The sequence below is a fragment of the Mustela putorius genome, unplaced genomic scaffold (genome assembly GCF_011764305.1).
Source record: "Mustela putorius furo isolate JIRA1106 unplaced genomic scaffold, ASM1176430v1.1 tig00000275_pilon_pilon_pilon, whole genome shotgun sequence".
NCBI lineage: Eukaryota > Metazoa > Chordata > Mammalia > Carnivora > Mustelidae > Mustela > Mustela putorius.
Window position 1 is genome coordinate 24,165,527 of NW_025421341.1, and position 11,451 is coordinate 24,176,977.

The following is an 11,451-nucleotide window of genomic DNA, read 5'->3' on the forward strand; positions in this document are numbered from 1 at the left end:
AGGGGTAGAATTTAGTGGTTCATCAGTTGCATATAACACCCAGTGCTCATGACATCAAATGCCTTCCTTAATGCCCACCATCCAGTTACCTAATCCCCCTACTCTCTTCCTTCCAGCAACCCTCAGGTTTTTTTTTTTTTCCCCCCTGGAGTTGAGTCTCTTATGGTTTGTCACCCTTTCTATTTTCATCTAATTTAATTTTTGTTTCCTTCCCCTATATTCATGTTTGGTTTCTTAAATTCCACATATGAGTGAAATCCTATGGTATTTGTCTTTCTCTGACTGACTTACTTATTTGAGAGAGAGCGAGCCTGCATTGGTAGGGGAGGGGCAGAGGGAAAGAATCTTCCAGCAGACTCTCCACTGAGCTCAGAGCAACAGGAAACTCCATCTCTCCATAAGATCATGATCTGAGTTGTGGAATCCAAGAGTTGGCCACTCAACTGACTGAGCCACACAAGCCTCCCCAGTTTCTAGTTCTTTAAATATGGATTAATTAGATCCATAGAGTTAGGTTATCTTTAAATGTAATGATGACATCTGACCCAGGGACGTTAGGCACCAGTATTATCAAATGACTTCTTTCCTTCTTTGGTTTCTATATAAGTAAGCTGGGAATAAATATAGTAATGATCTAGGTCATACCATGTTGACTCCACTTTGTGTGAACATTAGATAGATATACCATGTGGAAGCTGCTTTCACTTTTCTGGATGCCACAGAAAATTGGCATGCAACAATAATTTCACAGAACCTCTACCAGGATGAGTTTTTTTTTTTTTTTAATATTTTTATTTATTTATTTGACAGACAGAGATCACAAGTAGGCAGAGAGGCAGGCAGAGAGAGAGGAAAGGAAGCAGGCTCCCTGCTGAACAGAGAGCCTGATATGGGATTTGATTCCAGGACCCGGGATCATGACCTGAGCTGAAGGCGGAGGCTTTAACCCACTGAGCCACCCAGGCGCACCACAGGATGAGTTTTAAAAGTTGATTTTAAAATGATACTTCTGCCTTCTTGAGGTTAGCATATATCCTGCATGATCAGAATTATCCCATGTCTATCATGGTTGAATGTTAATATTTGATATTCTAATTGGTCTGTGTGTCCAGTTGGTTTGTGTGTCCAATTTTTAAATACATCTACAGCTGGAGCCACAGTCCTTGGTGATTTCAGGAGAACAAGAATACCTTGCATATTAAGAGTTTCCAAACTCTGCCCCTCTTAGCTTTGAGAAGGAAGACTAGCTCTCTAGTATAGGTTCACTTCTAGAGTCAATGAAAAATAGATAAAATCAGAGGGGCTGTACTGGCCAGAGAGAGAGAGAGAGAGAGAGAGAGATGGAATAAATTTTCGTCTTTCTTTCTTTCTTTCTTTCTTTCTTTTTTATGAATTTCATTAGCCTAGCTAAGTAGGATAATCTTGGTGGCTGTTTTCAAGATACTTCTTTAAAAATGAAATGTGACTATATCCCAAACTGTAAGTAAGGTAGAGGTGGACCTTCCAGAGTGATGTTGGGGTGGGCTGCTGAGAGCCCCACGCTGCAACTTTCTATCTTCTTCCTCTTCAGGTTGTTTCTCACACTACCACTCAAGATTCTTGGCCCTGGGACACTGGGGTGGCTCAGTTGCTTAAGTGTCTGCCTTTGGCTCAAGTCTTGATCCCACGGTCCTGGGATCCAGTCCTGTGTCGGGCTCCTTGCTCAGTGGGGAACCTGCTTCTCCCCCTGCAAGAGCTTGTTCGAGCTCTCTCATTCTGACAAAAAGTAAATACATAAATAAATAAAATCTTTAATAAAAAAAAAGATTCTTGGCCCTACAGAATGCTGGCTACCCTAAAAACTATTCAGAAAATTCTATTCTATGTAGTAAGATCACGTGTTTATGGTCCTACTAACTGAATAGTTTAGACACAGGGAGTCTCCTGGGTAGTGTGCTGTGAGAGGTACCAATGATTTGTTGCCCCACAGGCCTGCTAAGGTACCCTTTTTTCCTATTGCCATTTGGCATTTCCACGTTGGAATCTCTTCTTTAGGCTATGGCGCTATTACTGAGGCCCTGATAGGCAGCCAAACCAAACCAAACCAAACCAAACCAAACCAAACTAAACCAAACCAAACAAAAACTTTCTCTGAGGGGGGCCTGGGTGTCCACCTCTTGATTTGGCTCAGGTCATGATCTTGGGGTCATGGGATTGAGACCTGCATTGGGCTCCATGCTCATTGTGGAGTGTGCTTGTCCCTCTCCCTCTGTTCCTCCCCCTGCTCATGCTCTATCTTTCTCTTTTTAAAAAAAGATTTTATTTATTTATTTGACATACAGAGAGAAAGAGAACACAAGCAGGGGGAGAGGCAGGCAGAGGGAGAGGGAGAAGCAGGTTCCTCGCTGAGCAAGGAGCCTAATGCAAGGCTTGATCCCAGGACCATGGGATCATGACCTGAGCTGAAGATAGTAGCTTAGTTTAACTAACTGAATCACCCAGGAGCCCCAAATAAATAAAATCTTAAAACAAAACAAAAAACACCTAAAAAAAACTGAAAAACAAGACCTTTCTCTGAAAGGATCCCATATTCCATTGGAACCCATCATTACATGCCAAGTGGGGATTTTTCCATGAGGATACAGAGCTGGGATAAACCAGTTCTACCAGCAAAGCTGAGTGTAGATGAGGGCCCTTTTTGAGGTCAGACATTGAACAGTAGAGAGGCATGAGAACATGACTGAGACAGGAGCTACTCTCCATGCAGCAGATTCTACAGCTCTGATGGGTCACCCTGTGTAACCCTATGGCAAAAGATTGAGCACTTCTACTAGTGAAGAAATGCAAAACGACTGGCACAGAGAAAAGAAAGATGGTGGCACACAGACCAGGCTCTGACTGTGTTCTGCTTTTGCCAAGGACTGGCTGGCTGTCATTTCTAAGTGCCAAATGGAATTAATGGAAATTAGTGAACTAATTTGTCACCAGTACCGGGATAGTAGTGTTAAGTGTGTCATGTGGGCAAGCAGGAGTGAGAAGAATCTCTCCTAAATATGCAGAAGGAGATTGGCTGAACATGACAGACAGTCAAAAAATTTGAGCTACAGATTTATTAGATTTGGGGTAAGGGCACTTCTTGTGAATCCTGTTTTAATATTCTATCTTTATTCCTTAAAAACAGTTATCAAATTTGTTTCCTTGTGTCTGCCTTTATTGATTACAAATGTTCCCAAATGTTAAAACCATGGAAAATGACAACAAACTATCAATTCCTCATGTTAACAAGCACCACATTTACTCCAAAAGATTGTGAAGAATAAGGGGGGAAAAAAATCCCAGCACGCAGATGACTTAAATCATGTAGTTTATAAAGATGTAGAGAAACAGGCTTTGGTTAGGGTGCAAGTCGTTTGGATTTGAATTTAATTTAAAGATGGACAGTTTTTCTACAGGACTGGCATTTTGTCTTCCTGAAACTAGAATAGATTCCATCCAGATGCTTCATGTTTTTTTGCCCTGAGAGCAAACATTTACATGGGAACTGAGCTGAAGGAGCTGAACAAAGTAACCTTATAAATTCTAAATTTGGGTGATTGCATCATTGAAGTCCTAAACATACTAAGAGTCAAATCCAGCTCTTATTTTTATCGAGCATTTGCAGCTAATTCCCAGTGATCAAAGACAATTGAGCCTCTCTCTCTGCCTCTGTGTCTCTCCCTTTTCAGTTTTCCTCTTTGGCAAGTAAGTAGTATCCTGTATGGATGGCAGGGGAATCACTCTTCTTTCCAACAGCTACACAATTTCACTGTTGCAAGGGGAAAGTGGAACGGGGAAAGGCAGTGCATTTTGGGAATTCATTAAGTGGCTGAATTCATTAAATGCTGGAAGGGGATAATTTAGATCTTTTTTGTTAACACCATAATTTGCAACTGTGTAATTATCAGGGTTTGCTTTTAGTCTGGGGCAAAATTTCATATTTATACTTTAATGAAAATGATCTACCACTTATACTGACAAAAATATGAGCTTCTTAGTCATGGTTATTGGTAAGATGTGGGGCTTCAGAATCCCCAGCTTGCTTATTCCCAGTTCTGCTATAGAATCCAGCTTGGAGGGGGCGGTGGGGGGGTAGGCAGAGGAGACAGATTGGCCAGGGTGGGGATTGTATCCGGAGAAGGTATATATCTTAAACAGGACCTTGGGGTTGGAGCTCAGCAGCTCAGGTCACATCCTCCACTGTATTTCAGGTCTTTCATTTCTTTAGCTGTAAAATAATGAAGATACTATTGCTATGGCGAGTCCAGGTACAGACCCATATTTAAGGAAAATAATATAAATACAATAAATTCTAACGGGTATAACACATTGGAATGGGACATTGCAATGAAAGGACATTGCAATGAAGCTTAAGTTTTATTGACTTCATGGCAAATACGCCTCTGGGTGTGCTAATGTTACAGGGGGGAAGGGAAGGAATGTGGGTTCTCGTGCATGGCCCTGATAATTCATGAAATGGCTGTCATCTGTGCAGGTCGAGCTGCCTTTCAAAGGCAGGTGGTGAGGTCTTCCCTAGAACCTGAGTGAGCAGAAGTGAGAGGTTGCTGTCAGCTGATGACTGAGGTTGTTAACAGGACTTCTCAGGTGTTGTCCCATCCTGAGCCTCCACTGATAAGGTGACCTCTGTTATGTAAACGGGGAAACTCCTAGGTGTGCATTCCCTAGGTGGGGACAGTTGTGTGGTTCCGTCACAGGGATAGCATGCTCTCCTAGGAGTATTTTCAATCTCAATTTGTAGATGGTGACAGAGTCAGCATGGGAACCTGGAGTTAAGCTTGGATGTGCCTCACCCTGAAGTTGGCACTCTGTTCACCCATTCCATCCGAAGAAAGCTTAGGGGCTGCAGCCTACCTGAGTTTCTGCAGGTGGTGTGGTGTCTTCAAGTGGTTTGCGTGGGCGAGCTGTCAGCCATCCAAAATAACCCTCCACCTCTTTGGGAAGATGACCCAGATACACTTCCACTGTGGAGGGTTGTGCCCTCCCTTGTGCTTTGACAGTTGGTCACTGGAATGTAAACATGGACTCTCCAAAGCCCCATCCTGGAAAGATGGCAACTTCATAAGAAATAATTTTGCAGTTTTAGAGTAGTAAAAACCATAAAGTGTTTGCATTCGCTTTCTTAGAGGGACATGTTCTAGGACACACTCATTCCGATGCTCAAGGGTGGATATCATGAATTTCCAAACAGACCAGATCTCCAAGTAATTGTAATTTGTCCTGGGCCTCACCAGACTTGGGTATTGCAGGGGAAGAAAGGGAAGTTTTGCTAAGGATAGAGAAAAGATTCTAACTCGGCATAGGGCTCTTTAGTAAAGAAATCTTGTTTTTCCACAGTTGCTGTGCCTTTTCTTCTTGGCTAATGTCCACCGCCTTCCACTATTTCTCTCTCTCTCTCTCTCTCTCTCACACACACACACACACACACAGACACTCACATTATTTATCAATAGTAACAAAAATGTTAGCTAAGATCCAACAGCATTAAGATGCTTACATTTCTTAGAAGCTCCCTCAAACCCTTGGGCAGGAATGCAGGTCTACATGTCACAGATGCATCTCTATCAATTTCATATTTGGAAATGTGATCTGTTGAGACCAGCGTGTGTCCGTTATGCTCTGGATCCCCAGTGATGGACCACGTATTTCTTTTTTGAAATCATTAAGAACCCTGGTTCCTTCCCCCAGAGGTGGGACATTTCTAAGAGCAATTAAGTGCAGGCTTTTGATGGGAAGGCTTCTGCAAAGGGAACAACTCGTTGGCTTCTTCCAAGCTTTCCAGCCTGGTGATCAAACCAGCTCACTCCCACTCTGGGACTGCTCTTAGAAGCTTGGAAACAATAACTGTGCTGCTGCAGGCTTGAAATACATTAAAATAGGCCTGTCAAGTGTCAGTTTATACCGGAGCGATGGAGTATGTGCTGACATCATGTAATCAAAAGGGAAAAATTACACCGTGTGTCTTGCCTGGGAAAAACAGACTGCAACTTAGCAAGTCGTATTTCATGCTCCCTGCACAGAGCTGCAATTCCTTCCTTTATCTACTCACAGAGCCCCTCTTTAGCTACGTGGTGGTGGTTTACAGATAATCAAAGCGTGGGGGCTGTTTTCTATGTTTTTAAACACATCAGCTCCGGTGGATCAGATAAAATCCAACCCATCTCAGCAGGTACTAACTTGTTTAAGAAAGCCAGCTGCCAACAGGGAAGAGGAACTCCGAGGGCTCACCAGCGTAATCATTCCTGTGGCAGGCCGGGAGAAAACACACTGCTTGATGTTTTAGCGACGACGTGTTGGGCAAATGCAGAAAGGTGGCACCTTCCATCAACTGGGAATCAATTATGAAGCTGATTGGGGCGTTTGTTTCTCAAATTACCCAAACAGACCAAGATTCAGGGACTGGCAGAAAGCGTCCCATGACTGCTGAAGGAGCACTCCGGGGAGGGGTAAGGGGAAGACAAATTTGGGGTCATGTCCAAAGGGCTGGGAAAACCCTGGGTTTTCTCCTCTAGAACTGCAGCCCAAACAGTCTCCCTTCCTCAGGGGCCTCCCCGAAGACAGGCATCTTGTGGTGGCTGCCACTGCATTTTCTCCTCAGGAGTTACCTGGCAGAATCACAAGCAAAGCTCTTACAGAAAGTGGCACTCTTCCTTTGTCCTGCCTGAAATTTCCAGCCTCTCCTGGACGCCTGGGTGGCTCAGTTGGTTAAACAGCTGCCTTCGGCTCGGGTCATGGTCCCAAGGTCCTGGGATCGAGTCCCACATCGGGCTCCTTGCTCGGCAGGGAGCCTGCTTCTCCCTCTGCCTCTGCCTGCCTCTTTGTCTGCCTGTGCTCGCTCGCTCTCCCTCTGTCTCTGGCAAATAAATAAATAAAATCTATGAAAAAAAAATAAACAAAACAACCACGACGACAACCACAAAACCCCCATCCTTTTCTGAATTACTCTTAGCTTCAGATGTGCAGTGCAAGCGCCAAATGCATACTCCGTGGAATGGTGTTGATCTCATTTCTAAGCATGTTTTTCATCCTCCTTGAGATTCCTGGGTCTTTGTACTGCAAGCCCCCAATATTATCAGCATGGTGTCAGATTGCCTAAGAGTAAGAGTTTTCCTGGGAGTACTTTTGAAAGCACGCCTACTCCCATGGTCAGCACAAAGTGGTATTTTTATACTATAATATAGCTTATAAATGGTGTATTAGTGAAATATAACATACCTACCTCCAAAATGGGTAAGACAAGGCAGTAGACGTTTTCTTAGCTGAGTCCAGAAGCTTTCTGGAAGGAAGATTAAGTAGTATTGTAACAGTTGAACCAATCGAGGTCTATTTTGGATGTTGCTTTCCTCAGAGGGTGTGAAAGTTGGTGGGAAGGGGCCTCGAGAGAAGGAGAAGACAATATTTCATCTTTGTTAATCTGCTGTATGAATAGAAATCAGGTCCTTCTCAAGCATATTTCTCAAATTTGTGGGATGTTGCTTACTAAGTAAATCGGGACAGCAGGTTTTCAGCTAGGAAAGGGAACCAGGACCAAAGTTTCAGGCAAACACTGCAGCCGGATAGGACACCCTTGCTGCACAGTTTTCATGCAGAAAGCTGATGGAACAGAAGGCTTATTAGATCAGAAAGAAATGACAGGAAATGAGGAGAAACAAGCTGGATGTATTGTGGTTCAAGAGGTTTACACACACACACACACACACAGTTAAATAGGAGTGTTCTGTGGGATACAGTAATAGCGTAGCATTTAAGAGTGTGTACCGGGAGATCAGAATGCTTTCTTTAGGATCCCAAACCTGCCATTTTGTATCTTCATGGAATGGGGTGATGAGTTTACCAGCCAAGTCTTAGTTTTCTGCTGTCAAATGGAAGGAGTAATACACCTGTCACATAAGGAACTTTGCATGTAGAAAGTCATGGAAAAAAGTTTCTGCGTAGTAGCTGGCACATAGGAGGAACTCTGTCAATTTAAGTTGCTGTTGCCATTACTATTAACATGAATACTTGTTCTGTTACTACTGGGGTGTTCTCAGAGCCCTCCACACGAGGGCTATGAGTTTGTAGAAGAGGCCTACATGGTTCAGCCTATCCAAGACTTATTTAAGCTCTCACTTTTTCCCCCCATAAAACATCGGGCTGGATTCATGTTTTCTGGCATACCATTTAGGAAATATTGTGACAGATCTATCCCTATGCAATCCTGGCTCATGTTCTCTAACATTTAATAGAGAAATTCCTCTCACTTTTCTCTCCTTACTCAAACTTTATGCATTCTGCTCAGCTTGATGCTCGTATCTTTTCAGGAGCCAACCCTTCCTCTCCAGCCAGTACTCAGGTTCTCATTCTCAACTCAGGGGGCGCATGTCACCTACCTTGTATTTTTACGTGGACTTTTTGTCTTGGTATCACCATGATTTTTTAAATTTAAATGTAAATTTTAAAAAAATTTTATCTATTTACTTGCAAGAGAGAGACAGAGAGAGAAAGCAGGAGCAGGGAGAGGGCAGAGGGAGAAGCAGTCCCCCGGCTGAGCGGGGAGCCCGATGTGGGGCTCTATCTCAGGACTCCGGGATCACAACCTGAGCCGAAGGCAGAAGCCTAACCAACTGAGCCACCCAGGCAGCCCACATCATGTTTTTCTAGATTTCTGGTCACACTCAACTTGTCTGCTTTGATTTTATTTTATACTGTAAGTCCTCATTGTATATTCTGAGATCTATTGTGTTCACTCAAGATCTCATAGGATGTAGGTTCAGTAAATAGTTGAAAACTTGAATTGGAACTTCATCTTCCCCCTCAGGTAAGTGTGAAGCCTCACCACCACCCTCCCAGCTTCTTCCAGTCAGTGTGATTAGACTTTAGTTCAGAATGAAAATCATTCCCTCCTTCTGATGTCTTTCCTAACCCATAGGATAGTAGCCACTATACAACAATTTGGATCTGCTGAGACTGTAGTCCTTTTTTTTTTTTTTTTTTAATTACATTCTTTGCCTCTGAAGTCAATATTTCATTCTGTTTTTTGGTTCTGTGTTTTTTCTCTCTCTCTTTAAAACCATTTATTTTGCTCTTTATGTTACCTAGTGAGGCTTTGGTTTAACCACATTTTATTGACCCTTATTTGATCCATTATGCCTAAAAATTGTGCCTCTTGGTGGAGAGCTGGTTACAAGAATGGATGAAATCCAGTTGATTGAAGAGATTCAGAGCACAGGCTCTTGAATTAAGATAGTCTGACTTGAGCGCCATCATTGACTAACTGTGTGACCTTGTGGTGAGTTAATTACATTCTCTCTACCACACTTTTCCTGTGTATAAAATAGGCTACCCCATAGGGTTGCTGTCAATATTAAATAAAACAAAGAAAGTGTATCTTTTAGCACAGTGCTTTGCACCCAATAAGGCTCAGAGACATTGTCCAGCATTCAGACACATTCTCTGCTTTTTTTAAACATCTCCATCTGGAGCAGGAGCAGAGGGGATTTTTGAAGGGGGAGTGATTTGAACAGGAAGTTGCAGCTATATCGGGGAGAGGTGGAAAGACTGGTTTTACTGGGGCAAAGTGGGAGATGAGGTTGGCACAATAGATTGGAGACTAGTAGTGGGGAGTCATAAATCCCAAATTACAGAATTTCATAGGCCATGGGGAGTCACTGAACATTTTTATATAAGATAGTAATGCATTCAGCTCTGTTTCAGGGACTTAACTTTGGGAATATTAAGGAGGACAAATTGGAGCAGAGAGACAATCAAAGCAGAAAGACCAATTAAGAAATGAAATTCCACCATTCATTTTTTGTTTGTTTCATTTCCCCTGGTTCAGTTTCTTTTTACGTAATAGAGATAAGTTTTCCATGCAACTTCCATTGATAATCCTAGAGGAGACTCTCCTTGGACTTTTTAATCATCCTCTATATACTGGGCCTATTTGTTTCACTGACCCCCAGGAATATATTCAGAAACAAACTAGATCATACATTTCATGTTTTATTTATAAGCCTCAACTCCCATAGCTGCTGACCACCACCATAGTGTTGCTTCAGAGAATCATCATCTCTCCTTTCTTCCAGTTTGATATCTGTGTTCCCAGTTTAGGGCCTGATTCCAAGGGTGAGTGCTGCGTGAATGTGCGCTCTCTCTCTCTCTCTCTCTCTCGATATCTATCTATCTATAGAGAGATTGATTTAGATAACTATCAGATTCCTGATTACAATAGATGTATCACCTTGGGAGAGCCGAGATGGCATTCTGTCCTGGAACCCTCTGAAACAATAAACCTATTTACACCAGATGCAGTTTCATTGGTGCAAATGTTCAATTCAGTTAGATGCGCAGCAGTGTCTACTGATGACCTTTCAGTTGCTTGTCAGCACCTTCCTATTAAACTCTCGGTCTGCTTAAAATAGAGCACCAATACCTCTGGGCACCTCACTTTTGAAAAACAAACTAAATCATCAGATAAGACCCTAGGGACTTGGGCTTTATCTAATGCTACACATTCTTTTTAAAATTGATTTCACTTTTTTCGCCAACCCAATATGTCCATGAAATAGCCTAGCTGCTGCTACAAGAACAATTATTATTCCACCTGAGGTGGCTCGTATGGTCTCAAGGCCTTGCAAACACCCATTTACACTGAGATGGATTGGAGATAAAGCAGACATGAGTTGGCACTTCAGGCAGACAATGATTATCAGACATGCCACACTGTGACAACTGGAGAGCTGCCCTGTGGTCTGATGGGAGAACACACTTCTTTATTTCCCACAGACCAGTATGCATGGAAATGTGCTAAATTTTGTCCAAAGACAAATACTGGAAGGGTCCGAAAGACCTCATCTGAACGGTCCCAAATTTCCGAATTTTTTAAATTTAACAGTAAACATGAAAGTCTCCCGTGGAAACTTTGATTCACTTGTGCTGGGTGTTTCCCTATAATCTACTGCCATGTTGCAATTAAATGTAATTCAGGATATGCATAATTGCAACTCATCCAGAAAAGATTATTTTTTGAGAGCTTCAAAATGAGAAAATGTGCATAATCCTTTACAGGTTTCATGGAAACAAAGTTAATTTAAATAAATACACACATTTGTACTGCAGTGATTGATTTATCCAAACAAAAATGCACTGTGGATGTCTATAGAAATACACATACTAATATATATCTTTTTTTAAAGATTATTTATTTATTTATTTGACAGAGAGAGACAGAGATCACAAGTAGGCAGAGAGTCAGGCAGCGAGAGAAGGGGAAGCAGACTCCCTGCTGAGCAGAGAGCCCGATGCAGGGCTGGATCCTAGGACACTGAGATCACGACCTGAACCCAAGGCAGCGGCTTAATCCACTGAGCCACCCAGGTGCCCCAATACTAATATATTTCTTGAGTTAATATTAATTTCATTAGTGATGTTACTATCCAA